The sequence below is a fragment of the Galleria mellonella genome, unplaced genomic scaffold (assembly GCF_026898425.1).
Source record: "Galleria mellonella isolate WM207_F2 unplaced genomic scaffold, CSIRO_AGI_GalMel_v1 utg89, whole genome shotgun sequence".
In the NCBI taxonomy this organism is placed as follows: Eukaryota; Metazoa; Arthropoda; class Insecta; order Lepidoptera; family Pyralidae; genus Galleria; species Galleria mellonella.
In genome coordinates this window covers 484006-501494 of record NW_026442169.1, presented here as the reverse complement: position 1 = coordinate 501494, position 17489 = coordinate 484006, and the positions used below count along the sequence as shown (strand labels likewise).

General features: G+C 34.6%; 1 protein-coding gene across 2 annotated transcripts in view; it reads left to right on the top strand.

Moving 5' to 3' along the window:
• The window catches only part of LOC113519922 (unconventional myosin ID), a 295622-nt gene that overhangs the window by 354 nt on the left and 277779 nt on the right, over positions 1-17489 (top strand). The gene's annotated exons all lie outside the window — the stretch shown is intronic.

Below are 17489 nucleotides of genomic sequence, written 5' to 3'. Positions count from 1 at the left end.
ATTTGTTCAATTATTAAAAAATAGTATGTAAAGTTAAACGTAATATTACCTGTTATTACTCATATGTTTGAGTATAAATCCACAAATGATCAAAAACTAAACCAGGCCTTGTTATTTTCACCTGTGTAAATAGTTTCTGCAAAGCTCAAAAGATTCTGAATGGAACAGATGGTACTTAGGTGGTCAATAAGTATATTACTTCTTAGGTAAACCAACTCATTGCCAAAGCCACAAGTTATAAAGTATACTGAATTAGGCACACACATTATAATTCCTATTCATTTAATAAGTCACGTATAATGTTACTTGGATGAAGTTTGAACTGCTTTTATGGTTACCCTCTGACCATAAGGATTTTGATTTTTATTTGTATACATGTAAGTATAGTGTAAAAAATTTTAATGCATAATTTAATTAATTATTCATTACAATTCTTTACTAATCTTACACACCATATACCAGTTTTGAAATAACTTAAACAAGTTTAAAACAAACTTGAGTTGTATTATTTATTTATTTTATTCTTATACTATAATATCTATAGCTTACAGAGGATCTAGAAACTTCTAAACATTACAACCAGTTATTATGTAAATTACACATAAATAATTACAATTTACAAAATAATTAAATTACAAAATCAATAAATAAAAATGTTAACATTAATAGAGCAATAAAATAAAATGTCAAATTTAAATCATAAAAACAAAAGAAAAATGATAAAACAAATTGAAATTTCATTCATTATTATTATATCAGTTTCATATTGAAAAAATGTAAAAATTATATCACCTGTATTTGTATGTATAACATGATTTTTATATTTAAAATAATAAAATTACATTAGATGATATTTGTACATAGCATATATTTAAGCAAAGTTGATAGCTTAAATTAAACTTGATGATTTTAATAAGAGAACTTGTACGAAGTATACCTATGCAAAAAAAAAGAAATAAAGAATACATATAAAAAAAAAATGAAAATGCATAAAAGAAGTAACATAGGGAGACTTTGTACAAAAGTTGTTTGCCTTGGTTCCATTCGTGTTTCAACTGTGAAGCAGTTGTTTCTGCATGGCTGTGTTTCGGTTTGAAGGGTGGGATATGGCAGTGAATTTACAGGGTACAGAGGAATAACATCTTGAGTCCTCAGGAATGGCAATACAATGGAATTCAGGAATGGAATGACAATGGGGGTATCATGGGTGAAACAGTATACTCTGTTATGTCCATTGTACTGCTCATCTCTATAGGCGAAGGTTACCACTTTCCATCAGGTGGACTGTCAGCTTGTTTGCCATTCTAAGTTGTATAAAAAAAAAAAAAGAGAACTTGTAGAAATCAAAACAAGAATTTATACAAATTGACAAAATCCATAAAAAAAATTTAAAACTATCCATGATATTGCTATAAATAGATCTGATACTTTATTTTTTCTTAAGATCAAATATTTTATCATATCCCAAAATTATATTTTAATAATATCTTTTTATGGCTTTAATGGCCTGCCAAATGCACCATTGTATAATGTGCAAAGAATTGATATATTTAAAATTATTTTCCACGGAGACCTGACTCCTTAAAAAGGCATATAGTGTACTCTCGGATATGTTTTTGTTATGGATAGTTGATAGCACTCTCTCAACTGGGCTGTCAGCTTGTTTGACATGTTGTAAAAGAGAAGGGAACCCAAGAATGGGGCAAATCCATAAAAAAAAATTTCCACATTGTTAGATAGATATACAATTAGATCAACTTCCAAGCAGTTCCCCTTGAAAACCATTGTGGTTAATTCCTATTGGATTCATCATGATAGGCCATCTGATTTGCTTGCCTATCTCACTCATCATCTCTCATTCATCATCATCTCTCACTAATCATCTCTCGCTCATCATCCCTCACTGGTATCCCATCAGCATATACAGATAGTGTAGGTGGGGTTTACCATTCCATTATCATCCATTTAACCCGGAGTGGGCATCAGACAATTCTCGGGTGGATAAAGTGGATAAACCTATGAATAGCATATAAACAATAGAATTTATAATGGCAACACCACTCACTGAGTCCCATTGTCAACATACTGATCAAGTCTGATGTCATCACATAATACTGAGGTGTCTTTCATGACTTTTCCTTATACCTTATTGTTTGTAATGACTGTTTTAATTACCCTGTTATCATTGAATTGAATAGAGGCTCTTGTTTGAAAAAAAACACTGACATCACAAGGTATTTTTTTCTGTTAATAAACTTTAGAAATTTAATCAATTTTAAGTAGTAAGTATTAATGTTATAAAATCGCCGTGTGGTTTTTTTTATACAACTTAGAATGGCAAACAAGCTGACGGCCCACCTGATGGAAAGTGGTAACCGTCGCCTATAGACATGAGCAGTACCATGGACATAACAGAGTATATTGAGTCCGACATAGAACAGACCACTACCTTCCTTTCCCGTAGGTGTCGTAAGCGGCGACTAACCGCCCATTCCCTGCCGGGAGAGCAAGGAATGGGCAGCAGCGGCCCTTTTAAAACATCTCTAAAGCCTAACTGCGGTTGCCCATCCGCCTGCCAAGCGTTGTAACTACTGGCAAAACCCTTTCCACGGGGGAGGCTTATGTTGATGTATGATGATGCATGTTGTAAATGCGAGTCTGTAGATCTCTTGAAAAAATTTTGTTTCGGTATTCATTAGGATTGAGCAGAGCACGTTGCTTAAAAAATTTTTTTATCATAAGAACTCAAAACTAGAAACTTTGAGCTTTAAAATCCTTTTTTTTTAAATTCCAGTACGACCATTTTTAAAATTTGGCATTTTTTTTTTGATCCCTTAATTTTTTCCTCTAGTATATAATGGACGTGTGTTTTTATTTTGTCAGGGAATTTCACAGTTGTCATTTGGCCTGAACAGAAACTCAGTGTTTTGCCCTTTTGAGTGCAAAGCACTAAACTGAGTTGTGGACATTTTGTGTCACTGTGACACATACCTACACGACAAAAATCTTAATTACTTTTTTATGTACTTGCCTTTTTAGTATACTGTTATCTCTTTTTGTGCGTGTTTGTTGTTATTTGTCTGCTCTAACTACTCGTAATAATTCGTTGTTACAACTCTTAGATTACGCTCAGGACATTACGCAAATGCAAAATTCGCTTTTATTATGAAAAAATTTAATAATCCGAATTGTAATATTTGTAACACATTGCATGATGTTCAGCATATGATATTCGAATGTACGAAATACAAAATACAAGTATTGATACAGAAATATAGTCTCAATAGACAGGAGATTGGTTTATTTTCAAATATACTCGCAAAACCACATTCCGGAATGGCAAAATCTTTAATTACTATATTTTTGTATCAATAATTCCCTTTATCAAAATATACTACTAAGATTTTATGTATTATTTATTTATATATTCATATTTTAAGTATGTGAGGTATTTTTTAAAATTAGGGTATGATGAGGCTGACATATCCTTATAGGATAAAAGCCTCGAAATAAAAAAGATTAAAAAAAAAAAAACTACTCGTAACACACTCATAAATTAATATATACTATTTATAAATAGGGAGACTTTGTACAAAAGTCGTTTGCTTGGGTACCTCTGTCCCATTCATGTGTCAACCGTGAAGCAGTTGTGTTTGCATGGCTGTGTTTCAGTTTGAAGGGTGGGATATGGCGTGAATTTACTGGGTACAGAGGAATAATACCTGAGTCCTCAGGAATGGCAACGCATGGGGAGTATCATGGGCGAAACAGTATACTGTGTTGTGTCAATGGTATCGCTCATGTCTATAGGCGACGGTTGCCACTTTCCATCAGGTGGGCCATTAGCTTGTTTGCCATTCTAAGTTGTATAAAAAAAATCTGTCCCAACATCGCATTTACGTCTGTGCTATAGAGTCACTGGTAACAGGTCTGTAGCAACAAAATACCGCACACTTGAATGTAATAATCATGAATACCGTTCCACACGAGATATGAAATTTCCCGAAGGTAATAGATATTGCGGTGTGTTCATATATTCTAGTCTAGTGTCTATTGAAAGAGCATTGTGCCAAATAACAGTGTAAAACTGAAATTGCACGTCTCTATTCGACGATCGCCTCTCACCGCAAATGGCCAAGTTTAGTTAAGCAATATGATTCCGCTTTGTAGCTTAATTCCGGGAATGTTTGTAGCTTTAGTGAGCTTTCTGTTTGTACGTAGGTTTATAAGTGACTTCTCTAAGGTAAAAAAGTTAGATATGTGGCAACTGGCAACGAATTCATCGATGACTTGGAATCAGATATCGGACGTTGCTGTCTTATCTCCACAATCTTATCTGTTGTATCTCATGGATTTGTGACGATTCCATTGACGGACTCGCTTGCCACTTGCCTAAATAAAAATACAAACTGTATTTTTTTTTTAATGAATAAATAAAAACTCTTTATTGTTACCTTCAAAGAATGATATCGATTATAAAGATTAACAATATGTACGCAATTAAATTATATTATTTTTAAATTTATTATTAATTATTGTTATTATTAAATTATATTATTATTATTATTATTAAATTATAAACTTAAATATATAAAAGTAAGAAAAAGAGGCAACACTGGACGGTCCTATCGCTAAGGCAACCATAGGTTGGAGGAATAATTAAAATTGTGTCTGGTGAAGGCGTAACAGAAAAATAAGAGTAAAAAAGGAGTAAAAAGGCTAAAGATAAATTTAAACGCACTATAAATAGTATAAATAAAATTATACTTACATGTAATAATAATAAAATACTTAAATCTACACATATAGTTGCTAATGAATAATACATACACATATATATGGATATACATATATAGACTTATATAAAGACTGTATTAGATAGGTACTACGGCGGAGATGGTTTTTTTAAATAGTATTTTTTACTTGGAACTTAAAATTCTTAAAATTTTGTGTGAATGATACTAGGTCAAAATATTTAGGAAAGCGATTGTTAGGGTTTACTTCCTTGTTTATTCGATACCTATTAATTATGTCACAATTGCAATCGTATCGTATATAAATACAAATACTGTCATATTATTTCACTGTAAGGTATTGCTTAGATTTTTTTTTCCATTAAATAGATATTATTTTTTAATAATTTTAAATTTGGAATGGGGTCAGATGAAACGAATGAAAGTCACTACAAATTGATAGATAGATAATTTATTTTCATTACTTACAGCATACAAACGACAATAGACATAAATGCACAGTGAAAAAAGATAATAAAAGATCAAAAAAAGAAAGAAATTAAAAAAATTAAAACAAATTGCATTAAATAAGTAACAATTTTTTCCCTTCATGCGTGTGCCACAGTAACACAAAATGGTCACAACTCAGTTTATTGCTTTGCCTTAAAAAGAGCAAAACACTGATATTCTGTTGTGGCCAAAAGTGAGCCGCGAAATTCCATTGAAAATAATAATAATAAACAAAAAAAAAAGAAATACAGATAAAATACAAGTTGTGAAAAAAATACAAATCGATGTCAAATATACTTAATATAAAACTCAATTGAAGATTATTCAATGCAATTTCGATTTAATCCCAATTCGATAGCGTTAAAAATCAGCCCGCTGATTCAGTTCCATAACAAATATCTGCACTTGATATAATTAAAACTGTTAAAGTGAAAGTTGTCATAATTTAAGATCTTCAAATAGTTATTAAGATTTTTTGGATGAGAAAAAAAAATGTCGTGACTGTGAAATAATAATGTAAAAGGGAATATATGTATATAAAAATAATAGGAATATATGTATATGTAGCGTAGATTGTATAAATAGAGTGTCTCCATACAAATGCTTGGAGAAAAGCGGGTCAGCATTTTCATACAATTTTGCGTGATAAATAGTTATGAGTCATTCCTTTATGACTTCTATATTTATTTTGTCTTATAATTTCTGCAACTTTTTTTTTATTAAACAATACGTCAAGATACATTGTGTCCATATATAGACAATATATAGAATATTGATAAAAAAAACTAATTTGACAATTAACTAATTTGACAATTAGCTAATTTGACAATTAGCTGACACAGAGTTGGCCCGTTTTTGAGACTCGATGCTCTATCTATATAATCTATGTAAATTAATCTATACTTAGTCTAAATGCTGTTAGCAAAAGAGGAATAAGTAATTTATGTTCAGAACAAGGATAAACCTATTCGAGAAACATCCGTAAGTCTAAATTCTCCAGAAGGGGAGGAAGTAATCTGGCCAGAAATAACTGACACCGATATATTATTGTACGTTAACATGGCTCTATAGTTAATGTTTAAACTAACACTTTCTAAGTAGTGTCAAATCATTACTGAGTCTCACTTCTCGATGATGACAGATGATTGTAAATATTTGAAATCTGTATGCGATTTTTAATTGTTTACCTTTTCTGGTCATTTTCTTTGTTGATCCTATATTAATTTTGTTGTGATTGGTGCAGTTGTTTTTTTTTTTTCTGTAAATCTACCAAATTTGGTATATTTGATAAACCGACCTCCTTGTGGATACACACTCTGTCTCACACTGGAAACTATCGTGGTTAAATCCTGTGAATTGGCAATGATGAGCCAACTGATCTGAATTTATACCCATCCCACACCCCTCACATCAGTGAGGTACCCATGTACTTCACTGATGTTCCACCGATACCGCAGGAAGAGACACTATTTTAATCCTACTAAAAAAAATAGTACGATTTTAAAGTTTTCTAAGGTTATCTTTTAAAAAAAATATAACTGTCCATTGCTGAACATAAGCCTTCCCCTTGGGGACTTTTGCCAATAGTTGCCATGGCTGGTAGGCGGATTGACCACAGCAGTTAAGGCTTTGAAGACATTTTAACAGGACGCTGCTATCCTTTCTTTGCCTTCCTTAGTCGACTTACGACACCCACGGGAAAGGAAGAGGTGCCCTATTTTATGCCGGGGTCAAACATGCTATGGCATAGGAGTACTAAATGCACTATTCACAGCCAAGACATGCGCGCTCGTAACTTTGCTTATCAAACGGCCCATGGAGTACCTAATTTGGTGTATATTTGTAAACATTATCTAAACAATGGTTGCCATGAATGCCGTGTGATATTTAGTGTTCATGGACAATAAAGCTGCAGTAAATGTCAACAGCTGGCGTGACATTCAGGCAGACGCCTCGATTCTTGTACGAAAAGATTTTATTGTATTTTTCGGATACCTGAAATAGATATAATGAAGTTAGTATTTAAGTTTATGAAACTTTCTTGTGTTACACATTCTATTATATTATACGTAATGTCATAGAAACATCTAATTAATTTTGAAGGTCTAACCAGTGCTCTTTTTCAACCCCAAGGGAGAAAAAGGGTTGTGTATTATAATTAAAAATAATTATAGTTGATCTATAAATATTTGTCCTGTTTGACAGATTGATTAATGTATCAATCAACGCACAGCCCAATTCGATAGGAGCTTTTTAATGGATGAAAATGGATTGGTAATCCCGCCTGCGCTATTAGTATGTTGACGGGGTATTAGTGAAGGATGACAAGTGAGGATGAAGTCCAGTCAGTCACCTCGTCGTGTTTAGAAATTAAAAAAAGAAAAATAAAACAATCTCACGTCACGGAAACAATGGTCATAGATGAAGAAACAAGCAATTTCATAAGGGTAATACAGAGCTCTTAAAAAGTAATTGCGTAGATGCAGATAGTATCTAGCATTCATTATTTTCATTACGACAAGCTCTAAAGCGTACGTGATAGTTACTAATTACTACAGATCCGACAGATAATTAAAACTTGCCATCGTATATGTTTATCACACTACCTACATGAAGAAGTGGAAAAATCCCGCCAAAATTCTCACGTCATCTGTCAATAATTACTCTGTAATCCAAATATAATTATTGACCAGAGAGTAAAATTCCAGACAAATTATCATATTGACGACTAGGCAGCATGGTCTCCGACCTTAGCCTGTTCCACAACGGAACAAACGTACTAAAAAAAACTGACTAGAGAGTGTGGTTTCTGGCACAAATACAGGAGATTCCTTAAAATTCCAGACAAATTATCTCTTTGAAGACTAGGCAGCATGGTCTCCGACCTTAGCCTGTACCAAACGGAACAAACGTACTAAAAAAAAAAAAAAAGGAGATTCCTAAATAGTAGGTAAATTTTCAAGTATAAGTGTTTAAACGTCCAAATAATTCAGGTTAAATTATTATTGTTTACGTAAATGATCGCGTTAACTCCCGTCCTTTATAAACGATAAATATGCAGCGCGAAAGTGTAAAAGTTAAGATTAAAATTTTAATATAATCGTATTCATAATTTATTTTATTTATGTTTTGTTATATGTGTGTATTATACAATATATGCTAAGAGCCTGTTGTTGCCTTAATCAGATCAGATAATAAAATAAAATTGATAAAACGTGAAATGATGATTTACAAAGAAAATAACCAGTGACTTTTATAGCCCGCAGAAAGCTGGAGTGTCTGACCATATATTATAAGCAAATGCGTTTTTTTTATTAGGTGATGATGGAATGGTTACCCCGTCCGCGCTATCAGTATATGCTGGCAGAGCACCAGTGAAAGATGGTAGGTGAGAATGAAAACAGGTTACTTAGTCCATCGTGACTAACTCAAGAATTTATAGTGACGGTTTCCAGGATGAGCTGCGTGGAGGTCGACCTGATAAAAATATTTTGCTAGCCATTTAAGACTCCATTACTACCAATCTTTTTCCCCCCAAGCAAATGCATTGTAATGGCGTCGTTATAGGAAACCGATTGATGTAGGTAATTTAGCCACTTAAAGAAGTGGCAAACAAATCTATCGATAAAGGGGAAAAGGATTGCTAATAATAGAGCCCAAATACCCCATTGACAGCAGTATATCAGGTCGATCTCCACGCGGTTCTCCCTGGAAGCCTTTATAGTTAATAATTGTTGAATTCGTCACGATGGGCTAAACTGACCTACTTCATTCTCATCTGTCATCCCTCACTGGTGCCCCGCCGTTTTGGTTACACACCGGCGCTAAAAGCGCAGACAGGGTCACTATTTCATTTTTACCCATCAAAAAATCTATGGATATAATTATTATCGCTAGTGAGTCCATGAAAAATAGAATGAGATGGCGATATCCGGTTTCAAAAAAGGAATCGATTATATCGATACATTTGTTTACTACTTGTCTAGGAAAGTTGGATAGTTTATGTAGGATGTCAGTGTAGTATAATGGACAATTAGCGGATAAAATGACGATGGCTCTAAACTGGTGTTTCCCAACGTTGGGCCCACGTCCCACAGGTGGGCAATTTGATAGTTAAGGGGGGGGGGGGGAGGCAATTAAAAAATGGACTCGAAGCGATTTTAACTCTTTTGCTCCGGGCCATTTAATGCAATGCTACGTGTAGATATCGGTGCCAAATTTAACAAAAAAAAGTAAATAAAAAAAAATGCTGTAAATATTTATTAGGTAAAATTTCATTTGACGTTACCAAAATACCAATTGGGCGATTAGAGTCGTCAAGTAAACTTTGTCGGGAAGAATTATGTATGGGTGCATACAAATTTTAAAAATGTTCAAGTGGGGCATGGCACAAAAAAAGATGAGGAAACACTGCTCTAAATGCTATCCGCAAACGTTCAGAAAAATACCAAAGTCATTGAAATTTTGATGTCTATGTGAAAGATACTCTATCTAATCATAACTGATAGGGTTTGATACGGTGGAACTATCGATTCGCCTGCTACAAATATTTATTTCGAAACTATTTTTATAACATGATTTTTTTATGGATGCTAATGGAATGGTAACCCCGCCTGCGCAAACGGCATACGCTGGCGGGGCACCAGTGAGAGATGATAGGTGAGGATGAAAGGACAGGTCAGTTAGTCCACCGTGATGAATACACCTGAAATTCAGCACGATGGTTTCCAGGGGGAACCACGTGGAGGTCGACCTGATAGGGTATATTGCTAGTAATGGGACTGATAATCCGCATTACTAACAATCCCTTTCCCCCTCCTCTCTAATATTATGTGAAAGGCAGTTTGTTTGTTATCTCTTAATGACTTGACAGCTTAATCAGCCACCATTAAATTTGATGTACACCCATAGGATTTCATGCTATAGATATTTAATGGAGGCTACTTATCCCAGCCAGTGAATATTTCCCGGTCACGCGGACAATGTCGCCGGTAAAAGCTAGTAAATAATAAAAATGGAATGATATGAAAAACATTTTTTTTGTCATAATTATTGCCGAGATATTATAATGCCCATCTTTTGTTAGTTTTATTGATCAATAAAATTTAAATAAATACATTTTATACACATAAATAGGAAATATTCCACGCGTCATATATTGAGGCCTACAAGTATAGGCTTGGTACCACAATAACACTGATGAAATATAAACTGAACCTTATGCCAATGTGTTAAGGGTTGTATCATTTTAGTAAAGCAAGCTGCATATTCTAGTACGAACAGTCTCCTAGAATATCTCCTATAATGTCTTTTCCTATTACATACCTGTGCAGTAAATGGTTAGTAAATGGTTGTGTCATCATCATTAGTGGAGACTTTAGCGATTACGGCCAAAGAAAACTGAATCTTGAGCGCATAAGAATTAAATACAGTTTAGTTGCACAAATAGCGTGACGATTACGGGTCACGTGCCTAATGAACAATAAGTAGTGGGTCATTGACCGCGCGAACCCGTAGTCCGATAGTCCCGGGTCAAAATGCCAAAGAAATGCGTATACTGGTGCCAGTTGTCCTGTGAATTGATTGATCATCAGAATATCATTGTTTAAAGTCATTCAGCATATATAGGTACCTATTTTTTTTTTGGTTACACTTTTTGCTTAATGGCAAACAAGCTGATGGCCGCTCTGATGGAACTTGGTAATCTTCGCCTATATACATGAACAGCGCCACCCACATTACAAAATACACTATTTTTCCCATGGTACCACTCAGATTACATGGTACAGTGTTCTGATTTAAGGGTGTTGGTATGGCAGTGAAATTCACTGCCATATCGAACCTTACATTAAGGAGGGGGATTGCTAATAATAGAGATTAAAAGCCTCATTGCTAGCAATATACTCAACCAGGTCGACCTCCACATGGTCCCCCCCTGGAAACCATAGTGCTAAATTCCAAATGTATTCGTCACGATGGGATAACTGACCTGCCTTTTCATCCTCATCTATCATTCCTCACTGGTGCCCCGCCTGCGTATACCGTTAGCGCAGGCGGGGTTACCATATCATTATCATCCATTGGAAAAAAAACCTTTATTAAAATCCAATAAGGTCTTTCTCGAAGATGATTTTTCGGGGATCGAAAATACGGTATTTTCGGCAATGACTGTGCTTCTGTGCATCTGTTCACACGAACCTACATCCATACATAAGTCCACAGGCTATATTACGAGAACAGAATGACCGTGACATGAATGATAATCTATAAACACAATCATTATTCATATCCACTGTAATCGGCAATTCTAAAATTATGTAGTAAGATCATCGAATTCATTTGGCTGTTAATATAAAAACATAAGTGAATCATTCACTTCATCATAGGATGACGTAACGTTTACGCGTCTGTTGTGTGCCTACGCATTGTGTAGATGGACTTCGTTTTACATATTGGTTTAATTATTATAAACTCTTAACCCGATTATGTTGCGTTTTCGCAAGAAATTCTATTTCTGTGTTCAAAATATATAAACAAGCCGACGGCTCACTTGATTGAAAGTGGGAACCAATCGCCTATAGGCATAATCACTTAAATATTACAATGTGAACTGTAACTATGTATGTCTGTAGTATCGAAACTAGGGCCCCATTGCTAGCAATATACCTGTAGTTGTTCGGAGGAAATAACTATAACAATTAACTTTATCTATTTACATATATTATATACAAAATAATATATAAAAACAGAAATTAGAACTGTAAGAGGCAAGCGATCGTGATGGAGAGAATGACAGCAGAAATTAATGTAAGAAGAAGTAAACGTCGCTGTCAAGTCTGTACGACCAGTCCGAAGGAAAAAAAAGATGAAATGTCTATGTACAATTTAATTAACCTACTCGATGCAAAAGAAAGTAATGGTGTTGATAAGTGGCTATGAGATGAATATGTACAATATTTATTTACAGACGCCATATAGTTAACCAGTTCGACATCCACGTGGTCCCCCCTGGAAACCATCGTGCTGAATTTCAAGTATATTTTCATCAAGATGAACTAAATGACCTGTCTCTTCTTCCTCACCTATCATCACTCACTGGTGCCTCGATAGCATTAGCGGGGTTACCATTCCATTATCACCCATTAAAAAAAATCCCTTATGTATTGCCATTTCAGAGGATTCAGATATTGTCCATTAGTTAGCCTGTAATTTTATTATATATTGTATGTACAATACTTATATATATATATATATATATATATACTATATATACTATATATACTAGATATATAATAACAGTATTCATACAAATGTAAGTTCTTGTATTGTACATTAATAAATTTCAAAGAGTAACGTATTTTGTGGGGATTTTCTCAGCAGATAACATTCCGAACTCAGCAGTAGAATTATAAAAAAATATATACTGTTAAAGAGCTTGTAAAGAAGCCTATTTGAATAAAGATTATTATTTATTTATTTATTTATAGGATTACCAACATAAGATACAGCGAAACATTTCAATACAATACATTGGCAGATTAGATCTAACTGTTCTTACATTTATAGGCAACCACAGCATGCCTTGTGTTTGATAAACATTAAAATGGAATTAAATTATTAAATATCATTAAATGAATAAAGATATTAACAATATGAATAGTAATACAATATAAATAATGGAAATTGTAATTAAATTATTTTAAATTATAAATAAATATAATGTAATGGCGAGGTACATCAACATTTTAATTTAGCCATGAATACAGAGTGACTATCATTGTGAATATCAAGTTCAAGCATGGTTTTTACAATATTTGGTGATTTGATTCGCGACCCAAGTTTGTTCTGCAAGCTGCATTTTTAAATATCTTCAATATAAATATAAATTTTAAATATATTCAAGTTTCTCCAGTAGACGTGGGCAATCAATGTGATTATTCACCAACTTATGATGATATGATTATTTATTTATTTTACACTTTGTTGCACCATTTTCGAAAATAATAAATACAGTAACTAAAAAATAAAAAGTAAGTAAGTAAAAATATAAAAAAAAATTCAATATAATAATAATATAATAAACATATATATACAATATAATAATAATATAATAAACAATATAATAATCATACACATACGACAGGAGAGAATGAAGGAGGAAGATGAAGAGATACCACATGACAACAGTACTGTTATTATTATTTAATTATTTATATTCTATTCTATGTTGCCTTTTAATTACTGTTAAGTGAGAACATGTTGCCATGTTGCTTGATCTCAGAAACACGAGCGAGACAGAGATATACGTTCAGACGACTTTTATACAAAGCTTGCTTATATTGTGTAGAAAAAGTTGATACACATTCGAGTGTGTACGAGTAGAGCATCAAGAGATAAGTGAATATGTTCTATGTTTGTTGTTCGAGTTTATAATTAACGCAGTCTACGCATCTGGAGAAACGCGTTCACATGTCAATGGCGTTCACATAGCACGGCGACTATTTATACAGTGGCACGTGTGTGAAATCGTAGCTCCATTCCTGCGGGTCACAGGCGCACGCGCATGCTGTCTGCTGTGGTTCTTTTTTAATGGTAACCCTGCCTGGACACCAATGAGGGATGATAGGTGAGAATAAAAAGGCAGGTCTGGAATTCAGCACAATGATTTTCAGGAGATTATGTGGAGGTCGACCTGTCAAGGTATATTGCTAGCAATGGCACTGGTAGTCCGCATTACTAACAATCCCTTCCCCCTTCAGCTGGTGTGGTTATGAGAATGTATGGAGCACACGCGAAGACGCGCGTTGTGACGCTGAGTTGACAATTTTGGAAGTAATTTCTACTAGAGGAATATTTTTTTATGGGATAAAAATGGAATGACAACCCGCCTTCGCTGTTAGTATACGCTGACGTTACTAGGAAATAATAGTAGGTGAGAATGAACTCATGACAGTTGACTTGTCGTGCCGAATTCACCACGATGGTTTCAAAGAGGTCCGCGTCCATCTGATAAGGTCTATGCTAGCTGTGAGGCTACTAGTCCCCATGTTTTTTTTTATTGGTGATAATGGAATGGTAACCCCACCCGTATATACTGGCGGGGCACCAGAGAAGGATGATAGGTGAGGATGAAGCAGGCCAGTTAGCCCATCGTGACGAATTCAACAAGAAAAGGGCATATTGCTATCAATCCCTTTCCCCTACTAGTCCCCATTACAACACAACACAACAACAAACCCTTTTCCCCAAAATGATATTTTGTACTTTATATTGAGACGATGCCCGTGGATTCTTTAGGGATTTTATTTACACAATGCCTCGGTCCATATAAATATTTCCCGACCTAATGTATAGGTTGTCGATGAATACCAAACGCTCCTTTTACTCTCGTTCGTTTTATTCGAACAAATTATTTTTAGCTTATACTGCCAATGGAGTGGTGAAATTTGGAATTGGCTAAGGAAAGGATTCTATTTTTGTCGTCGAACAGTTTATTCGGGTAGCTCTGTTTGGAATTGAAAGGAGAGATATGGAAGTGAAATTATTGGTCGGGTCGGGAGCGTGTGAGACGTGCAATAGAGAGTACAATCCCGGGATCCCGAATGACAAAGGCCATTAAATATGCAGCTACAATAATTATATATAAATTTATTGTATAAATTAAAACAAATAATTAAAAATAATTTTGAATGACTATAGACGCAAAAAATAAAATTATGCTATCAATTTTCTACCAAAAACTTCTATATTACAAGTAATATAGAAGATTTTGGTAGAAAATTGAAATAAAAATAAGATTAAAATCTTGTATTGTAATTGATTAACGATGACATAATGTTGTCTTTTGCATCTGTGCTATCCTTTTTTAATTATTTGTTTTAATTTATACAATAAATTTGCATATTATTATTATAGCTGTAAATGTAACGATCCGTTGCTTTAATCATTCGGGATTCCGAGATTATGTTCTTTAGATACAATGCACTTTATTGTAAGCATTTACGGAGTGCGGTGGTAGATTATCCGCCATTAGGCAGGTCGTTATTATAAACGACATCTTAGTTGGACAACGCTTTACTGTGGTTTCGTGGTCTCAAATTCAAAGTAGTCTAAACCTTTTTTTTTACGTGATTCATGTTTAGATTTTTTAAAAATGGAAAAGTGATCGTCTTGTTTTATTCTCTGGAGAACATGTAAAGTCATTGTCCAATAGTTACACTACGTCAGAGGTCTTAGTCACTAACGAAGGTAACCAGGGGGGAAGGGATTGTTAGAAATGCTTTGGCCCATTGCTAGTAATACACCTTATCAGATAGATCTCCACGCGGTCCCTCCTGGAAACCACCGTGGTTAATTCTTGTCGAATTCCTCACGATGGGCTAACTGACCTGCCTTCATCCTCATTTTTCATCTATCACTGGTGCCTCGCCGGCGTATACCGATAGTGCAGGAGGGGTTATTATTCCATGATCATCCATTAAATGGGGAAAAGGGATTTGTTAGCAATAGAGTTTGACAGCCCCATTGCTAGCATAATGCTCTATCAGGTCGACCTCCACTTGGTTCCCCCTGGAAAACGTGAACAATTCTTGTTGAATTCGTCACGATGGGCTAACTGACCTGCCTTCATCCTCATGTATCAACTATCACTGGTAAGTACTAGCGTATACTGATAGTGCAGGAGAGGTTACTATTCCATAATCACCCATTAAAAAAAGCTAAGGTAACCAAGAAAGATTTGATTAGAGACTGAAGCACTATCACGAGTGATGGGTGCCCTTGTCGTTGACTAGATTGTATGCTTTGTCGTATAAAGAAAAAAAAATACCAATATATCAGCAACATGGAACCTTGTACATGTCTTCCCTACTGCAATGCGAGTGGTCAGTCGTTTGTCTATCCATGCTATAAGCGACTAACGATATAAAAGCTATGAAAGAAAGAAATAACAATATTTTTTGGTTATAAAACCTAGGTATAATCAAAAGGAAATTAACTGCAGTAACTAATATATTGTCTGTCTGTGACTAGCGGGTTTCCTTCAACGGAAATAGACGTGAGCGTCACCATTTCCGTACCGTTCTGTCAGCAACTCGCGCGTCCTTGTTGAAGAAAACTCCATATAAAGCGAATATCAGTAACCCATATCCAAATGTGATAGATATATAATTTATTTGCATTACTTACAACTCATAAATAAAAACAGATGTAGATTCATACGCAAAAAAAAAAAATAAAGAATAATATAAAAAAAGGAACATAAAAGAAGTAATATAGGGAGACTTTGTACGTAAAAGTAGTTTGCTTGGGCACCTCTATCTATTCATGTTTCTACCGTGAAACAGTTTTGTTTGCATGGCTGTGTTTCGGTTTGAAGGGTGGGATATGGCAGTGAATTTACTGGGTACAGAGGAATAACATCTAAGTCCTCAGGAATGGTAACGCATGGGGGGTATCATGGGCGAAACAGTATATTCTCTTATGTCCATGGTATTGCTCATGTCTATAGGCGACTGTTACCACTTTCCATAAGAAGGGCCGTCAGCTTGTTTGCCATTCTAACTTGCATATTTTTTCATTTGCTATACAATTGTATCAATTGCTTAGTCTTTAAACCGAGAAATCATTTGTTTTTTTAAAAAGATTAATAAAGATGGAAGAAGAATGGTAATCCTGCCTATGCTATTGGTTTATACTGGCAGAATGCCAATGAGGGATGACAGGTGAGGTACATTAGCCCCTCCCGATGGCTTCATCAAGTACAAACCGTGATGGTTTTCAGGGAGACCATATGGAAACTACCTGACAAAGCAAAGATACTCTTATGTTAAGATATCTTTGTTTGAATTGGAGCCACTAATCAGTCTTACTAACAATCTCCTTTCCCCGAAAATACATTACCTTCTTAGACTCTATTTCTTCGTCTACATTCTAAACAGAGTACATCTCTGTCTAAATTGGATTTTTTTGTATTAATAATAGAAGTTTAATTTGAAGTAAGTTAATCATTGCCGTATGATCCCGGCATAGAATAGGCCGCTCCTTCCTATCCCGTGGGTGTTGTAAGAGGCGACTAAGGGAGAGCAAGAGATGGGCAGCAGCGTCCCCCTTAAAACATCTTCAAAGCCTAACTGCGGTTGCCAATCCGCCTACCAAGCGTGGCAACTACTGGCGAAACCCCCCAAGGGAAAGGCCTATGTTCAGCTGTGGACAGTTAAAGGCTGATGTGATGAAGTTAATGACGTC